This window comes from Oryctolagus cuniculus, chromosome 3 (assembly GCF_964237555.1).
Source record: "Oryctolagus cuniculus chromosome 3, mOryCun1.1, whole genome shotgun sequence".
NCBI lineage: Eukaryota > Metazoa > Chordata > Mammalia > Lagomorpha > Leporidae > Oryctolagus > Oryctolagus cuniculus.
In genome coordinates, this window is record NC_091434.1 from 69,344,260 (window position 1) to 69,356,715 (window position 12,456).

Genomic DNA, 12,456 nt, shown 5'->3' on the forward strand with positions numbered 1-12,456 from the left:
CCTCTGCCAATCCCAACTCGGCTGCCCACACGCCGAGTACGCTGCTCTCCTCCAATCAGGAGCAAGTCCTACAGTTTATTGGTTGAACTGGAGGCACCTGTGTAGAAGCTGTTTACTTCTCTCCCAGCGCCATATTGTGGGAGAGCAGATGCATAGAATAAGTCTTAATTCCAGTAACTCAGTCTAGTCCGGATTGCTCCCCACATGTTGACTCTGGATTCCAAGCCATCCTCCTTTTGTTGTAGTAATATTTGCCTGCTTTGAGTTATGATTTCCTCATTTTATTTTCCTATAGCTTCGATCCTGTTTTGTCTTTTTAACGTGATACTTTAAAAGTTTATTTATTTATTTGAAAGGCAGAGTTAGAGAGAGAGAGGGAGGGAGGAAAGGAGAGAGGGAGGGAGAGAGGGAGGGAGGGAGGGAGGGAGGGAGAGAGAATGATTATCTTCCATCCTCTGATGTGCTTCCCAAATGACAACAGCTGGGGCTGGGCCTTACCAAAGCCGGGTGCCGAGAGCTGCTTCTGGGTCTCCCACGTGGGTGCTGGGTCCCAAGCACTTGAGTCATCTTCCATTGTTTTCCCAGGCACGTTAGCAAGTAGCCAGGACTCACACCCGTGCTTATATGGGATGCCAGCATTGCAGGTCGCAGCTTAACCTGCTATGTCACATTGCCAGCCCTGATCCTTCCTGGTTTCTACCTTTCTGGAATTCCTCCAAACTTATATTCAGTTGGTAGCCCTCTCATTTTTCAGTACTGTAGCAGATTTTCTTCTGCTTTAGCACTTTATAGGATTTACGGTTGGAAAGGGGTAGTAGATACTTCTGTCTACTATCTTAGCTCCAGTCTAATGCCACTTTAAAGCAAACAAAACAAAACAAAACAAACCCCCCCCCCAAAAAAAATAAAACCACCTCTTTATCCTGTCCTAGTTAGTTTTCTTTGAAAGAACTAGTGTGTAAATGATTCCTGGGATGGTCCTATAGATACTAAGCTATTCACAGAAAGTATTATTTACAACCTATTTTTTTTTTAATCAAAATAGCAAGCTCCTTGTATCCTAATTGTGATGACTCTGTCAATACTAGTAACCAATCTCTAGAAGGCAATAATACACTGAGGGTTCATAAAACAGTCTTCAGTGATCATTAATTTTATTTGCATTGAAAATACCACAGATTAAGTTTAACAAAGCTATCTTAAAAAACAAAAACAAAAAAAAACAAAAACAAAAAAAAACCCAAAACTCAGTTGACTTCAGGAGAAGAGGAAGCCCAGAACTGCCAGTAGCTAACTGACCAATTTTAGAGGACCTCTTGAACCATGAACTCTGAGCCTTGGCCTTCTTGTAGTTTTGTCTTTCCCAAGGGGGAGAGTCTACAGCATCAATGGGATATGGCCACCTGGAGCCAGTTTCATTTCCTTCTAGGTCATGGTCAAGGCACCTGTGACTCAGAATTTCCTACCTAACAGTTCAGCTTGCAGGGCCTGTCCCCTATGTGCACAGTCCCCAAAACTCAACCTAAGTTGAGAAGGTGGCCAAGGGTTGGCTGTTTATAGGCGTGTGAACAAAACTTAGGCATGTATGCTAACGAGTCAGCAAGTGTCACTCTGAGGCTCTGCAGAGCACTGGGGGTGCTGGTGTGAGCCGGCCAGAGGAGGACAGTGGACTGCAAGCTGTTTCCCCTGGCTGCTGCCTTCTCACATGGAATTCTGAGAAGTCTGAAAACTCTAAAATCCAAGCAGAATTGGCACATTGTTAACATCGCTTTTTTCTAGATTTATAACATTGACATAGTTGGGCCTACTGCCTCAGTGCTTATAAACTTTAATGGAGAGCCAGGAAAGAGAAAGGTAGTGATTTCTCAGTGGGTTCAGGCAATACACTTGCTAAATGAGATGCCATAACTGAGTTCTGTTTAGTTGTAGGTAAGTCACTTCTGGCTACCACTGTCTTTTTTATTTTAAAGATTTATTTATTTATTTGAAAGGCAGAGTTAAGAGAGGCAGAGGCAGAGAGACAGAGACAGAAAGAGAAGTCTTCCATCCACTGGTTCACTCCCCAAGTGGCTGAAACTGCTGGAGCTTCGCCAATCTGAAGCCAAGGAGCCAGGAGCTTCTTCCAGGTGCAGGGGCCTAAGGACTTGGGCCATCTTCTACTGCTGTCCCAGGCCATAGCAGAGAGCTGGATTGGAAGTGGAGCAGCTGGGACCTGAATTAGCGCTCCTATGGGATGCCAGTGCTGCAAGTAGAGGCCAAGCCCGCTATGCCACAGTGTCAGCCCCCTATACTATTCTGAGTAAAAGGTGAACTAATCTGTATTCCCACTAACAGTGTACAGGAGTTCCCTGTTCTCCGCATTCTCACCAGCACTTGTTGTCTTTTTGATAACAGCCATGCTAGCTTGGGTAAGATGACATCTCATTATGATTTTAGTTTGCATTTCCTGATACCTAATGATGTTGAGCATTTTTCATAAATTTGTTGGTCATTTAAATTTCTTCTTTTGAAAGATATTTGTTCACATTGTTTGACATTTTTATTTGATTTTTTAACTTGATTTTTCTGCTGTTGAGTTTTTTGGTGCCTGTTTGTTCTAGATGCTAGCGCTTTGTAAGATGAATAGTTTGCAAATATTTTCTTCCATTCTGCAGATTGCCTATTCATTGTTTCCTTTGCTGTTGTCGCTCCCCAACTCGCGGAGGAATGACACCGGACCCTGTGCTGTTCTTTTTGCCCGGCCCTTCCTGGGTTTGCTGCCGTTCCCCCACTCACGGAGGAAGGACGCCATCCCAGGTTTGCTGCCGGTCCCCCCCACCCCCCGCCTCCGCGGAGGGGCGGCACACTGCCGGCTGGCTCTCAGGGGTTCCTCAGATGTTTCCCTCAGATGTTCCTGGTGCATGTTGTCTCTCTCCTCCTTTATAGTCCTCTTCCACCAATCCCAACTCTGCTGCCCACACGCCGAGCACGCTGCTCTCCTCCAATCAGGGACAGAATCAGCTCCTGCAGCTTGTTAGTCAAATTGGTGAGGCAGCTGTGTAGAAGTTGTTTACTCTCTCTCAGCACCATATGGTGGGAGATCAGATGCATAGAATTAGTTCTAGCAGTTCCAGTAATTTAGTCTAGTCTTGGTTGCTCCCCACAGCTGTGCAGAAGCTTCTTGGTGTGATTTAATCCTGTTTGTCTATTTTTTGTTTTTAGTTGCCTGTACTTGTTGTCTTACCCAGAAATCATTGCCTGTATGAATGTCCTGAAGTACTTTCCCTGATTTTTTTCTAGTATAGTCTTAGGTCTTGTATTTAGGTCTTTGGCCCATTTTGAATTCACTTTTGTATAGAGAGATAGCATGTGTCAAGGTGATCCATGTGTGTTGATTTTTGTAGTGACAGATCGGGATCAAGTTTCAACCTTTCGCATTTGGGTGTTATTTTCCGACCACCACTTACTGAAGAGGCTGTCCCTTTTCCCAGGAATGTTTGGTGCCTTTTTTTAAGCTATTGATTGTAGATATGTGGATTCATTCTGGAATCTCTGTTCATTGGTGTATATATCTTTTTTATGGCAGTACCAAGCTATTTGGGTTACTATTACTCTGTAGTAGTCTTGAAATTAAGTATTGTGATACCTTTAGCTTTGTTGTTTTTGTTTAAGATTGCTTTGCTATTTGGGATCTGTAAAGAATGTCATTGGTATTTTAATGGGGATTGCACTGAATCTGTATAAATCACTGTGGATAGTAATATTCTTCCGACCCATGAAAATGGATGGTCTTTCTACTTTTTTTGGTCTTGTTCAGTTGCTTTTAGTGTTTTGTAATTTTTTTTTAAATTTATTTATTTGAAAGGTAGAGCTGGGGGAGGGGGGATGTTCCATCTATTGGTTTACCTCTCAAATGACTGCAACAGTTGGAGCTGGAACAGGCCAAAAAAAGGAGCCTGGAAGTCCAGGTCTCTCATGTGGGTTGCGGGGCCTAAGTACTCCAATTATCTTCCACTGATTTCCCCAGTGTGTTAGCAGGGAGCTGCTTTGGAAGTGGAACAGCACTTATATGGCATTTATATGGGACGCTGGCATTGCAGGTGGTGGCTTCACCCACTGTGCCGCAATGCCAGGGCATGTTCTGTAATTTCCATTTTAGAGGCCCTTCACTTGGTTGAATTTATTCCAGTTTTGTAGCCATTGTGAATGGGATTGTTCTTATTCATTTGTCTGTTGGAGTCTGGGTTTTTCTTCATATAGAAATATGCATTTGCAACTGGATAATTCAACTCCCCTCTCCTATTTGATATGCCTTCTATTTCTTTCTCTTGCCCAGCTACTCTGATTCAAACTTGCAGTATTATATATTGAAAACAAGTGGTGAGAGTGGACATCCTTGTTGGGTTCTAGATCTTAGAGAAGAAGCTTTTCCCAATTCAATGTTTTTTTTTTTTTTTTTTTTCCTGTGGGGTCTGTCATAACTTTATTATGTTAATGATGTTCTTTCTATACCTAATTTGTCCAGGGTTTTGATTATGAATGGATGTTGAATTTTATTGAATGCTTTTTCTGCATCTACTGAGATGATACAATTCCTACCATCCATTCTGTTGATGTGATATGTTGATATGCATATGATCTCTGCATGCCTGAAGTAAGTCACAGTTGAATGATCTATGTGCTGTTGCACTTGATTTTCTAGTATTTTGTTGGGAATATTTGGATTTATTTTAACAAGGGACATTGGTATATAGTTTTACTTTTTTTCTGTATTGTTGCCTGGTTTTGGTATCAAAGTAATGCTGGCCTTATAGAATGAGTTTGGAAGGGTTCTCTCCCAATTTTTTTGGAATGCTTTGAGAATTAGTACTTTTTTAAAATTTTTATTAATTTTTATTTGACAGAGTTAGAGAGAGACAGACAGAAAGGTCTTCCTTCCATTGGTTCACTCCCCTAATGGCTGCTACGCTGATCCAAAGCCAGGAGCCGGGTACTTCCTCCTGGTCTCCCATGTGGGTACAGGGACCCAAGCACTTGGGCCATTCTCCGCTGCCCTCCCAGGCCACAGCAGAGAGCTGGACTGGAAGAGGAGCAACCAGGACTAGACCCCGTGGTGCCAGTGCTGCAGGCAGAGGATTAGCCAAGTGAGCCACGGCGCCAGCCGAGAATTAGTACTTTCTTAAAAGCTTGGTAAAATTGTGCAGTGTGGCTATCAGGTTCCAGGCTTTTCTTTATTGGGAGATTTGGGATCACTGATTCATCACCTGTGATTGGTTTTCTGTGTCTTCATAGTTTAACTTTGGTAGTTACATGTATCTAGAAATTTATCCATTTCTTTTAGAGGTTCCAGTTTGTTGGTTGTTCATAATAGTTGCTCCTAATAGTTCTTAATGATTTTTTTTATAAAAAAATGGTATCAATTATAATTTTTCCTTTTTAATCTCTAATTTTGATTTATTGATTTTATCTTTTCAAAAAACCAACTGTTTCAATGATCATTTGCACTTTTTTTTCTCCCTTTTATTTATGCTCTCATCTTTGTTATGTCTTTATATTAACTTTAGGTTGGCTTGTTCTTGTATTTGTAGGTCTAAGATTAGGTTGATTTTTCTTTTTGCTTTCTTGATGTGGACACTTATTGCTTTAAACTTTTTTAGTCCGGGTTTGGGTACATCACATTCTATTTTCATTAGTTTCAAGACATTTTTAAATTGCCTTTTGATTTCTTCAGGAACCCATTTTTATTCAGTAGCATGTTGAGACTCCATGTATTTGTATAATTCCTAAAGTTTCTTTTTAGTTTTATCACATTGTGGCCAGAAAATATACATGATATGATTTTGTCTTAATTTGTTGAGACTTATTTTGTGGCCTAAAACAATCTAACCTAGAGAGTGTTCATGTGCTACTGAAAATAATTTGTATTTTACAGCTGTTGGATGACACTTTCTGTAAATAACTGTTATGTCCATTTGGCCTTAAATGCAGTGTAACACTGATTTTTTTTTTTTTTTGGATGTTCTGTCCATTGATGATGGTTGGGTGTTAAAGTTTCCTGCTATTATTGTATTGGAATCTATCTCTATTTAGCTTTAATATTAATCTTATAAAATTGGGTGCTTTGGCATTAAGGTGCATATATAGATTTACAATTGGTATACCTTCTTGTTGAATTGATCTGTTGATATAACAACTTGGGTTCTTTTTATAATTTGTTTTAAAGTCTAATTTGTCTTAACAATTAGTTATTCCTGCTTGCTTTTGGTTTCTATTTGCAAAGAAAATCTTCCCATCCTTCTACTTTGTCTATGTGTGTCTTTACTGAAGTGAGTTTCTTGTAGGCAACTGGGTCTTGTTTCTTTTTCACTCAGCCAGTCTTTTTCATTGGGAAATTTGTCTTTACATTTCCAGTTACCAGTAGGTAAAGACTTAGCGACGTATTGATTTTCTTCTGTATGTTTGGGATATCCTTTCTTCTGTTCTTCCTCTATTGGCAATTTTCTGTATTTATAAAGGTTTAATTTTTCCATTTCTTTTGTGTACCTGCTCTTCTTGTGGGCTGTATCCTTTCACATTTTCATATGGTAGTTATCTCTTTTGTTTCTGGAAGTAATAGGACTCCTTTATAAGGCCAGTGTGATGGTGATGAATCCTGTTTTCATCGGTCTTGAGAAGTCTGGAATTCTCTTTCATTCACGAAGGATAGCTTTATGGGGCCTGGTATTCTTGGCAACTGTATTTCTTCAGAACTTCTAATATGTCATTCCATTCCTTTTTGTCCTACTAGGTTTTTGCAGAGAACTTTGCTGTTAGGCCAGTAGGGTTCCCTTACATGTCAACTGGCACTTCTGCGGTTTTTAGAATTCTCCTTGTTGTGTGGTTTTGGTAGTTTTGACTTTATATATATATAGGATCTTTTCTGGTCATGTTTATTTAGGGTCCTGTGGTCATTATGTACATAATTGGACATCCAAATCTTTCCAAGATTGGGGAAGTTTTCAATTATTATTTCATTGACTAGGTTTTCTATGCTTCTTCTCTTCAGGTATCCCCAATTTTTAAATATTTTTAATCATGTTCCAAAGGTCTCTTTTTTTTCTATTTTAAGACCTGTCTTGAAGTTCTGATATTGTTTCTTCAGCTTCATCTGGTTTATAGAGTATTTCAGTATTTTTTTTAATTTCAACTCAAGATTTTTTGGTCCAAGAGCTCTCCTTGTTGAATTTCTCATTCACATCATGTAGTGTTTTCTTGGTTCTCTTAAACTATCTCTATGCATCTCTTTCAGTATCCTTATCAGACATTTCATCTATCTCATTTTTCTCAGGAGTCTGTTATGGAAGCATTATTGTGTTCCTTTGGAGAAGTGATAATGCCTTGCATCTTCGTATTTCTTGTGTCCCTATGTTGATATTTGTGCATCTGGTGGACTAGCTATCACTTAAAAGGTGGCTTTTGTGGTAAGAGGCTTTTTCCTGAAGATGTGCCTTCAAGTCGAGGTTTAGCAGGCTATTTTGGCTTTTGTCCCAGTTAAATGCTGTAGTGTAGTCTTCCATTGTTAATTGGCAGTGGTGGGGGTTTTTTAAGTCTTAGCTGGGGCATGTAGATCCCAGTGATCAGACATGGGGTGGTACTGAGGTCACAGAAGCATCAGCCCAGAGTGTGAGAACTCGTCTGAAGTCTGGCAGGGGCACACGTGGGTCTCCGCAGCAGCCCACAGTGGTGGTGGTGGCAGGGCCGGAGTCCTGGTAGCACCAGCCCCAGGTTTCTATGAAGTTCTTGGCATCTACCTAGCTTTTCTTCTCCCCAGTTATATTCTTTGTGCTACCTAGCATTGGAGGAGGAATGAAGTGGGTCATTTTTCTACTGCTCAGGTGTTACTTGTGACCTGAGGCCACAATATGTGATACTGGCTGGGATATAAGTCCACAGGTCTCCACTTGGCACTGAGGCAGATTCAGAGACTCTACTCACAGGTACAGGCCTGGGAACAGGGACCATTAGCATCTGCCCAGTGTTGGGCACTAAGATGAAGTCTTGTGATTTTTGTGTCTATACCTCAGTAACTGGAGTATGGTTCTTTGCTGTCTGCCCTAGGTTGGAGGAAAGGTAGTCCCTTGGCCACTCAAGCTCAGTAACACCAGGGTCTCAGTCACCAGGGTCTGCACAATCTCAGGCCCACGTGAGGCTGGTAGTTGATACTGGACAAAATGAGTCCCTCCCACCAGGGTGGTCTTCACCCAGTGGCCAAGGCAGAGCTTGAGGCTCCCTCTGTGCACAGTGGCCTGGAAATACAAGCCTTTTCTTCTGGTGCTTTGTCTCAGTATCTAAGCTCCAAGGCAGTCCTGTCCTGCTCCCTGTGAACAGCAGCCTTCCTCCACTGTTACAGCAGGGTGGAGGAAGGGTAGGAGACGAACCTTGGCCACCTGGCAAAGGAGGATCCAGAAGCTTAGGCTGCATATACTGGCCTGGGGAAAGGGGCTATAGGGCACTGCCTGGTAGACGATTTAAAATTTAGACTTAATTCCTTCTCCTTTGTTCTCTCTATGCTACTGCTACTTGAAAGAGATGACATGGGCAACTCTTTTCTTACTATATAAAACTAGGCACTGTGATCTCTCACCTGACTTTCTTTGCTGTGGTGAAGGTAGTTTGGTATGTGAAGAGGTGTTCAAATCAGTGTCTGACTGCTAGTGTCTTATTTAGCTGTCGTTTTGCTCTGCCCTCTCAAATCAATTTTGTCTTTAGTAATTAATAATCAGAAGAGTTTCAACATCATAGGGAGCTAGGATAAATGAGAAAAAATATACAACCATTTAGTAAATGCTAGCAGTTACTACTGCTTGGTCAGAGTATACATCAGGTTGAGGTTGGCATTGTGGCATATATATTAAAGCTACTGTCTGCAATGCTGGTATCCCATATGGGCACTGGTTCAAGTCCTAGCTGTTTCATTTTTTTTTTTTTTAAGATTATTTATTTATTTGAAAGTCAGAGTTACACAGAGAGAGAGAGGTCTTCCATCCACTGGTTTACTCCCCAGTTGGCCGCAATGGCCGGAGCTGTGCCGATCTGAAGCCAGGAGTTTCTTCCGGGTCTCTCACGTGGGTGCAGGGACCCAACGGCTTGGGTCATCTAACACTGCTTTCTCAGGCCAAAGCAGAGAGCTGGATCATAAATGGAGCAGCCGGGACTCAAACCAGCACCCACATAGGATGTTGGCACTGCAGGTGGTGGCTTTACCCACTACACCACAGCGCCGGCCCCTGTTTTACTTCTGATCAAACTCCCCTGCCAATGGCCTGGGAAAGCAGCAGCAGATGGCCAAGTGCTGGAGCCCTGCCGGGCCCCAGCCACTGCAGCCATTCGAAGAGTGAACCAATGGATGGAAGATATCCCTCTCTCTCACCCTCTAACTCTGCTCAAATAAGTAAATAAATCTTTAACTAAGGAGAAAAAAAGAAAAGAATGTACACTGCTCTGTTCTTTGTAAGGCAGAGGATATGCTAACTCTGGAAACAGAGATAAACATTTCCATTAAGTAAGACCTTTGAGTAGGTACTCATTTACTCCCCACTCTATTTCTTTGAAACTTACCTTTTTTATTCTGCTTCCATGAAACCAGTGTAAGAAATTGTTCACAAGGGACTCGTAATGGGTCAAGGTGGCCTGTATTAGAGATCTCTGAATTTCTAAGAGCCAATGTTAAATCTCTAACAGCCAGGACATAGAGTCTGTAACTTGTGGGAGCTATGGAAGATCAGTTGCTAAATCTCATGAATGTTCTTTACTCATCACCCCCTCCACCATTAAAATGCCTCATATTTGTATGGTGCTTTATAGCTTCTTATCCATTTTTATATATACTCTGGTTTAATATTCTTAACTGCCTGAGAATCAGCATATAAGGAAATAGGCTTAGAGGGGGTGAAGCCATTTGCCCAAAGGCATGATTAACTGTTTCAACACAAGTTGACGCTTAAGGTCCAAGGTTCTTAGCACTTTGAAATAGAATGTTCAGGAGCCGGCGCCGTGGCTCACTAGGCTAATCCTCCACCTAGCGGCGCAGGCACACGGGGTTCTAGTCCCGGTCGGGGTGCCGGATTCTGTCCCGGTTGCCCCTCTTCCAGGCCAGCCCTCTGCTGTGGCCAGGGAGTGCAATGGAGGATGGCCCAAGTGCTTGGGCCCTGCACCCCATGGGAGACCAGGAAAAGCACCTGGCTCCTGCCATCGGATCAGCGCGGTGCGCCGGCCGTGGCGGCCATTGGAGGGTGAACCAACGGCAAAGGAAGACCTTTCTCTCTGTCTCTCTCTCTCACTGTCCACTCTGCCTGTCAAAAAAAAAATAATAATAATAAATAAATAAAAAAATAGAATGTTCAGGACCACCATATTTTGAAAGGGTTTATCTACCAACCAACCACTGAGGGTGAGTCAAGGCTTTCCTCTAGCTGTTAAAATTCCTACTGAAACATAGCATCTTGCATCAATTAACCTTTTAGAGCTTTTAGATCCATGTGGATGTATTATTCCAGTTATTCTCTTGTTATTCTGGTATTCTACAGGATTCACTTTACACCAAAAGGATGAAGGTCTGGAGAGAAGAACTCCCCTGAGCTGAGGACCAAGAGACCCAGGGGCAGGGAAGTCTTCTTTGTATCACACTGTGCTCCTTTTCTGCTTTCCAGCACAACATGCAAAGGCCTTTTTCTCATTTGATACACCTAAGTAGCTCCTGACTTTCATGACAACAAAGGCATTTCTCATTTCTTGACCCAAGTTTTTTGTTTTTTTTTTTTTTTTTGAATAATTGAAAAGAGTTCTAAGCCTTCACATGTGACACTCCAGGTACTGCCTTGGAAATATCTTGGAAATTCTGAGTGGGTCATTTGTTTTTTATTTAGTGTAATTTGCAACTTTACAATGTAATGAGAGAAAATATCCCTAAGAAAAGCAGCTCTTTTCAAGGGCAGTTAATATTTTTTCTCTCAATTCACTATTGCAAATATCTGAAGATGCTGAAGGTTGAAACTGATATAAAGTGAGAAATGATTCCTTGAACACCAAGCCACTTAGAAACTGAACTCTTGTAACACTGCACAGGAAGCTACAGAGAATGGCCCTCTCTATTCTGTATTCTTTAATAAAAAATCCCTTATTTGTATAATACTTCTAACGTAATTTACAAAGGTCTCCACATACACATTCTCTCTTGTAACTGTCACCGAAAGCAAGTATTTTCCTCATTTAACAGACAATATTACTGCTCCATGTCCCAGATAACGTTATTGGGGTTGTGGAGAATCAGGAATAGAACTTGGATCTTTGGATCCCACTGCTCTTTTCTCTTGTATACCAGGCCACACTTGAAGTCTAAGAGATTTTGTTCCAAAGCATTTCTGTTACTTTCTTTTTTTCTACTCCAAAGTTTTTTTTTTTTTTTTTTTTTTTAAATTAGTACAAAAGTTCACAAAAGATAAAATTACTTGCTCTCAAAGCCTTGCCAGTGGTATACCTGATTTCTGGAGTCACAGTGTCGGGTCTCTGTATGCTCAGTGCAATACAGGTGTATTCTACACCCCATACAATTGCTGCCCCACAGCTTTCTGACCAAATCGAGTATATTATGAGAGAGGCAGGATAATACATTACCAGAGACCTGCATAAGTGACCTCACAAAGTGAAACAGACCTTTCAGAAAGCTTACCTGGGTGCAAGCTGTTCCATCCTCCGACTGGGAACTGGTAATGGAATATTAAGAAGCCAAAACTGAGACTCCTGCTATGAAACTAACAACACAAAATACTGTAATTTTATAAAAGTTTGTAAAAGGTTGCTGATTGGCTATGTTGAAGCTATCAGTGGCTAGAAACTACATACTGAAAACTTAAATACCTGACATCCACTCAAACTTGTAGAAGTTAGGGAATTCTGAAAGTGGGGCAGGCGGAAAGAGAATCTAAACACCTCAGATCTAACAGGTCTGAGAGCACTGGCCTGCTGTGAAAAGCACTGCACTGTGCTGACTGCTCAGAGGCTTGCACTTGGTATTCTGCTTAGGAATGAAGGCTCTCCAAAATGGAGTCTATAATAAGGTTCCCTACATATGAAATTAATTTCAAAGTTATAATACAGTAAAAGCAAATTATCATTTGTGGAGAGGAAGACTATAAATTGATTAAAACAATGTTCCTAATTATAATTCTCCACTTCAAAAGAAATAGTGAACATGAATATTCTGATTTGGGGACAGCCTTCCAGTTCTTTAGTAGCACAAGACGACTCCAGATCTGTATTCCGTATCTTAAGTAAATCATTTCCTAGCACTGATAATTTTTAATGAGTCAAAAATCCATGCATCTATAGCCAACTGATTCTTAACCAATGAACCAAAAACATACATTGGAAAAAGATAATCTCTTCAGTAAGTGGTGCTGGGAAAACTGGATGTCCACAGGCAGAAGACTGAAACTTAAC